A 7,559-nucleotide genomic window follows, 5' to 3' on the forward strand; every position below is an offset into this window, starting at 1 on the left:
ATTTGACTTTCAAGAAGCAATGCGTCACCCCCCCCCCCTTCCACAACCGTTGAATGCTGAAATGAGACCGTGAGATCTTGTTGCAGCCACGCATACACACAAGCACATATGCATTCACACACACACACGCCACGCCACCCACCCCGAGGCACTTGCATTTTAGAGCAGTTAAGAAACTTGTCAGGAATGGGAGATGGGTGATGTGTGGCGAAATGTGGAGGAATAAAGGAACCACCACACGATTTCACACTAGAGTAGCCCGTGGTACAGTCACATACAGCACACACACACATGCGCTCGCACTCACAAACACATTTACCTGCATGCACGCACGCACGCTCGCTCGCACACACGCACACACACACACACACACACACACACACACACACACACACACACACACACACACACACACACACACACACACACACACACACACACACACACACACACAAAGGCACAACGAGATGCCTGAGGGGAATGTACTCTAAATACAAACCACAAATTCATATTGTTTCTGCAAAACCCTTTACTTATGAATATTCACCAATTCATATCCCATGGTGTTCTGAGGATTAATTCCCATATCAATTCCCTATAAACCCAACTCAATATCTAGTCCATGAACCGTATCCCATATCCACACTCTTCCCATTATAGTAAGCCCTGCTCCAGTCCATTTCCCAAATGGCACAGTCCTACCAAACCAAACAGCCCAACAGCTATTTAGTGAGTCACACAGTTCAAGCTGGAGACCTGGTTATCAGTTAAACACTGTGGATGAAGGGGGGCATATTGGACACCAGGGAAAATAACAGTCTCTCTGGAAAAGTGGAAATAATTATATTTTTTACATGTTCCTCCCCTTCCCCCCTTCTCCCTACTTCTCCTCTTCCCCCTCTCCTTTCCTCTCCTCTGTCAAGCGCTGGTATTCTCCTCCCAAAGAGCAGAACAGGGACGCAAGGACGCGTGTCGGAGAGAATACTAAACACTCTGAGGGGTGTTAGACACAAAGGCTTGCACACAAACACACAAACACACACACACACACACACACACACACACACACACACACACACACACACACACACACACACACACACACAAGCACACACTTGTCAGCTCAAACACTGAAGATTATGGGGATAAGAGGGGAATGCTAACACCAGGAAGGAGGGCAATGCCCTTGGCATGGGGGAGAAGGGGGAAGGAGGGGAGGAGGAAGAGGGAGGAGGAGGATAAAGGAGGGTTGAAAAGGATGGAGAAGCAAGCAGAAGCACAATATAAATCATTTTGAGGCACGCACTAACATACACACACAAAAAGTCTGACTTGTGTCTCTGTGTGTGTTTGCATTTTATAGATAACAGGTAGACATTTCTGATAACAGGTAGCAGTGAAAATGTGGAACCACCATTTTCATCAAATACTACAGGACATTGAGGAGTGGTTCATCGCCCTGTACCGGTCCATTTGTGTGGAAAATAGGGGATGTATTATATACTTCTACAAGTGGCAGGAGAAAATACATCTGTCATTTTCATTTGTGTCCTGTAATGGGGTGCATGGTATGTGGGAACATGCTAGGGCTGTGTGTGTGTGTGTGTGTGTGTGTGTGTGTGTGTGTGTGTGTGTGTGTGTGTGTGTGTGTGTGTGTGTGTGTGTGTGTGTGTGTGTGTGTGTGTGTGTGTGTGTGTGTGGTGAGTCAGCTGGATGTGTCTAGCAAGGTAATAACCTCAGATTGGATCTGTCAGGTAATTTCTACAAGTGTAACAGCGAGTGGGGAGGCAATCAGGGGGTGAGGGGGCAAGGAGCGGAGGGTGACAGGGTGGTGAGGAGAAGAGATGGGGACAGATCTCAGCTCATCCGTGATGGGGATAGGTGATGGGAAGACAGGTAAGGAGAACAGACAGCGAAAGGGAGTAGGGGAACAGAGGAGGGGGGTGGAAAGGATGAGGGGTGGGTGAGGAAATTAAGAAAGCATGGAGAAAGGGAGTGGGGAAGGGATGGGAGGAAGAGAAAGTAGAAGGGATAGAAAAGATGCTGGTGCTGTATTTCAAGGCATGAGGCATGTTGAATCTTTCCAGATAGGACTGCTTGGTTAGACGTGGCTCTATGTGCGTCATGTCTTTTGTTTCTTGTGTGTGTTTGTGTGTGTGTTCCCTTGGGGTGTGAGTGTTCCCTTGGTGTGTGTGTTCCCTTTGTGTGTGTGTTCCCTTGGTGTGTGTGTTCCCTTGGTGTGTGTGTTCCCTTGGGATGTGTGTTCCCTTGGGATGTGTGTGTGTTCCCTTGGTGTGCGAGTGTTCCATTGGGATGTGGGTGTGTTCCCTTGGTGTGTGTGTTCCCTTGGTGTGTGTGTATGTTTCCTTGGTGTGTGTGTGTCTGTGTGTGTGTGTGTCAGGCTGATGCTAAGGTGAGGTGATGGTGATGGGTCAGTCCATATCACACAGGGACACCCCCGCCCCCCGTTAAGGTCATGTAGTCCCTGTGGCATTAACGTTATCCCCAAATGCCACAGACCGCCAACGCCAGCAAAACAAACAGCCAGGGTTGTTACCTTGGAGACAAACTAAGCCAAATATCTGTAATATTCCAGTACATCAGGTGAAACTGGGATGGTTAACACTGGATAGACCACAGAGACACAAACAGCCATTTGGAGGACAAACATTGGATAGATGTGTGTGGAAAATATAGGTTCCCTTTATGGGAAACTGAGATAGAGCACACACAAACACAGCTATTGATACAACAAAAGTATATACTCACATGTACTCAGTTATACAGTACACACAAACATACACAGTAGGCAACCAGGGAACACAAAGTAGAAAGACTGGAGCTGGGTCTCATTCTCTCTCATCATTCTCTCTCTCTCTCTCTCTCTCTCTCTCTCTCTCTCTCTCTCTCTCTCTCTCTCGCTCTCCTATTCTCTCTCTCTCCCTTTCTCTCTCCATTTCTCTCTCCATTTCTCTCTCTTTCTCTCTCCCCCCTCTCTCTCTCTCTCTCTTTCGCTCTCCCTCTTTCAAGGAGCTAATTGGGCTTTCAGCTCTGGGTGAATGTGTATGTGTATGTTTGTGTGTATGTGTGTGTGTGTTTACCTTACCACAGAGGGAGCGCTCTGTGCTGATACATAGTGACAGCTTCTCCTCTCCTCACAAACACTAACACACTGCTGGTTAGTGGCTAATTAAGATGCATGAGTCACCCTCTCTCCTCTCCTCTCCTCTCCTCTCCTCTCCTCTCCTCTCCTCTCCTCTCCTCTCCTCTCCTCTCCTCTCCTCTCCTCTCCTCTCCTCTCCTCTCCTCTCCTCTCCTCTCCTCTCCTCTCCTCTCCTCTCCTCTGCTCTGCTCTGCTCTGCTCTCCTTTCCTCTCCTTTCCTCTCCTCTCCTCTCCTCTCCTCTCCTCTCCTCTCCTCTCCTCTCCTCTCCTCTCCTCTCCTCTCCTCTCCTCTCCTCTCCTCTCCTCTCCTCTCCTCTCCTCTCCTCTCCTCTCCTCTCCTCTCCACACTCATCTGTTTCATGCTATACATGAATGGTGCTGTCTAGGGTGTAATTAGCAGAAGTTAATGTTTTTGGATCCAGGAACAGTGTCTAATTCAGGGATGACACACGCCACACAGAAACATTTCAGAGTAAAATTTTTAAAAAATCACAAAGTATTATTACATTTTTTTACAGGGTCAGCCATAGTAATATAGCGCCCCTGGACCAAATTAGGGTTGAATGCCTTGCTCAAGGGCACATCGACAGATGTTTCATCAGGTCAGTTTGAGTATTCAAACCAGCAACCTTTTCGGTTTCTGGGCCAACGGCTAGGCTACCTGCCACTCTTTTAGGCAAGCCCTTTAAGTTACACCATCCATGTTCCACACAGTAAGTGTAACACAAACAAACTCTTGACAGGGAGAATTATGATAGTATGAGTCAGACCAGTTGGGTGTGGGAGTGTAGAGTGGACAGAAATAGTATAATCGTCACTTTCCAAAACCCCACACACTCAAAAATATCATTACATTTTCAAACGCTAGAACCTCCCCCCCCATGACACAAAAATATCATGATCATCACCATCAGACATTAAATATCATCACCATCACACATGAAATATCATAATCAAATAAAATAAAATCCAATTTATTTATATAGCCCTTCTTACATCTGCTCATATCTCAAAGTGCTGTACAGAAACCCAGCCTAAAACCCCAAACAGCAAGCAATGTAGGTGTAGGAAAAACTCCCTAGAAAGGTCAAAACCTAGGAAGAAACCTAGAGAGGAACCAGGCTATGAGGGGTGGCCAGTCCTCCTCTGGCTGTGCCGGGTGGAGATTATAATAGAACATGGCCAAGATGTTCAAATGTTCATAAATGACCAGCATGGTCAAATAATAGGAATTAAAGTAGTTGTCGAGGGTGCAGCAAGTCAGCACTTGGCTTTTCATAGCCGGTCATTAATAAGAGTATCTCTACCGCTCCTGCTGTCTCTAAAGAGTTGAAAACAGCAGGTCTGGGACAGGTAGCACGTCCGGTGAACAGGTCAGGTTTCCATAGCCACAGGAAGTACAGTTGAAACTGTAGCAGTAGCACGGCCAGGTGGACTGGGGACAGCAAGGAGTCATCATGCCAGGTAGTCCTGAGGCATGGTCCTAGGGCTCAGGTCCTCCGAGAGAGAGAAAGAAAGAGAGAAAGAGAGAATTAGAGAGAGCATACTTAAATTCATACAGGGCACCGGATAAGACAGGAGAAGTACTCCAGATATAACAAACTGACCCTAGCCCCCCGACACATAAACTACTGCAGCATAAATACTGGAGGCTGAGACAGGAGGGGTCAGGAGACACTGTGCCCCCATCTGATGATACCCTCGGACAGGGCCAAACAGGAAGGATATAACCCCACCCACTTTGCCAAAGCACAGCCCCCACACCACTAGAGGGATATCCTCAACCACCAATTTACCATCCTGAGACAAGGCCAAGTATAGCCCACAAAGATCTCCGCCACGGCACAACCCAAGGGGGGGCGCCAACCCAGACAGGAAGATCACGTCAGTGACTCAACCCACTCAAGTGATGCACCCCTCCTAGGGACGGCATGAAAGAGCACCAGTAATCCAGTGATTCAGCCCCTGTAATAGGGTTAGAGGCAGAGAATCCTAGTGGAGAGAGCCAGGTAGAGACAGCAAGGGTGGTTCGTTGCTGCAGAGCCTTTCCGTTCACCTTCATACTCCTGGGCCAGACTACACTCAATCATATGACCCACTGAAGAGATGAGTCTGCAGTAAAGACTTAAAGGTTGAGACCAAGTCTGCGTCTCTCACACGGGTAGGCAGACCATTCCATAAAAATGGAGCTCTATAGGAGAAAGCCCTGCCTCCAGCTGTTTGCTTAGAAATTCTAGGGACATTAAGGAGGCCTGTGTCTTGTGACCGTAGCGTACGTGTCAGTATGTACGGCAGGACCAAATCGGAAAGATAGGTAGGAGCAAGCCCATGTAATGCTTTGTAGGTTAGCAGTAAAACCTTGAAATCAGCCCTTGCCTTAACAGGAAGCCAGTGTAGGGAAGCTAGCACTGGAGTAATATGATCAAAGTTTTGGGTTCTAGTCAGGATTCTAGCAGCCGGATTTAGCACTAACTGAAGTTTATTTAGTGCTTTATCCGGGTAGCCGGAAAGTAGAGCATTGCAGTAGTCTAACCTAGAAGTAACAAAAGCATGGATTAATTTTTCTGCATCATTTTTGGACGGAAAGTTTCTGATTTTTGCAATGTTACGTAGATGGAAAAAAGCTGTCCTTGAAACAGTCTTGATATGTTCGTCAAAAGAGAGATCAGGGTCCACAGTAACGCCGTGGTCCTTCACAGTTTTATTTGAGACGACTGTACAACCATCAAGATTAATTGTCAGATTCAAAAGAAGATCTCTTTGTTTCTTGGGACCTAGGACAAGCATCTCTGTTTTGTCCGAGTTTAAAAGTAGAAAGTTTGCAGCCATCTACTTCCTTATGTCTGAAACACAGGCTTCTAGAGAGGGCATGACAGCTGTGTGTCATCTGCATAGCAGTGAAAGTTAACACTATGTTATCAAATGACATCCCCAAGAGGTAAAATATATAGTGAAAACAATAGTGGTCCTAAAACGGAACTTTGAGGAACACTGAAATTTACAGTTGATTTGTCAGAGGACAAACCATTCACAGAGACAATCTGAATTCTTTCCGACAGATAAGATCTAAACCAGGCCAGAACTTGTCCGTGTAGACCAATTTGGGTTTCCAATCTCTCCAAAAGAATGTGGCGATCGATGGTATCAAAAGTAGCACTAAGGACTAGGAGCACAAGGACAGATGCAGAGCCTCGGTCCATTAAAAGGTAATTTACCACCTTCACAAGTGCAGTCTCAGTGCTATGATGGGGTCTAAAACCAGACTGAAGCATTCCGTATACATTGTTTGTCTTCAGGAAGGCAGTGAGTTGCTGAGCTACAGCTTTTTCTAAAAATGTTGAGAGGAATGGAAGATTTGATATAGGCCGATAGTTTTCTATATTTTCTGGGTCAAGGTTTGGCTTTTTCAAGAGAGGCTTTATTACTGCCACTTTTATGGAGTTTGGTACACATCTGGTGGATAGAGAGCCGTTTATTGTGTTCAACATAGGAGGGCCAAGCACAGGAAGCAGCTCTTTCATCACTATCACATATGCACAAATACAGTGCATCAACAAGTTCCCTTGTGCCTCCTCCACACTAAATATCATCCCATTCCGCCCAGTTTGTCTGTGTCATAGCCTGGGTGAGGGAAGGGTGGGTGAGCCCGTACACACACACAACGTGGGCATAGAGGAGTGTGTCACCCCATGTTCCTGCTCTGTTTCCCCGTCCTCTCTCACTCTGTCCACCCTGTCTTTTTTTATCTTCTCTTCTAGTTTTCTGAACATGTCTCATGCCTACTTCTTTAACTGGCTTCATTTGACTCATTTCTCTTTATTCATAAAGACAGAAATGCAGGTGACTCCTGATACGTGCACAGCAGATAGCTCCATCTCTCTCTATCTCACTCTCACACTCCTCCTCCCCGTTAGTGTTTTTCCTGCAACTGCGTGGATTTGTCTGTTCATCATTGTTCCTTTGAACAGAATAGGAATGAGCATTGTACAGTCTGTCCTTATCTCTCCCTCTGTCCATTCTAATCAATTCAATTCAACTGCATTCAGTTCAATTCAAATCTGTTCTAAAACCTTTATTGGTATAAAAAGTGAGGGACCAGTTAAGTACGTCGGCAAGAAAAGTATGGCATTAAGAACATCAACAACAAATTGAACAACGTCATTACAGTTAACAATAGCAATAATAATCATATGACGAAGAGTCACCAAATAAAACATTAAGTACACATACACACAAAATTGTAGACACAATCTCTATTGTGTTGCTCTCTTTCTCTTTCCTTCAGATATCCAGACAGCACAAACAGTTCAGATTAGAGTTGTATGAATATTATCACACACCACCACCACCTCGTCCTTACAGGCCACCGTATAAACCAGACCTGATTACTCCATAA

Source organism: Oncorhynchus kisutch, linkage group LG5 (genome assembly GCF_002021735.2).
Source record: "Oncorhynchus kisutch isolate 150728-3 linkage group LG5, Okis_V2, whole genome shotgun sequence".
NCBI classification, from domain to species: Eukaryota; Metazoa; Chordata; class Actinopteri; order Salmoniformes; family Salmonidae; genus Oncorhynchus; species Oncorhynchus kisutch.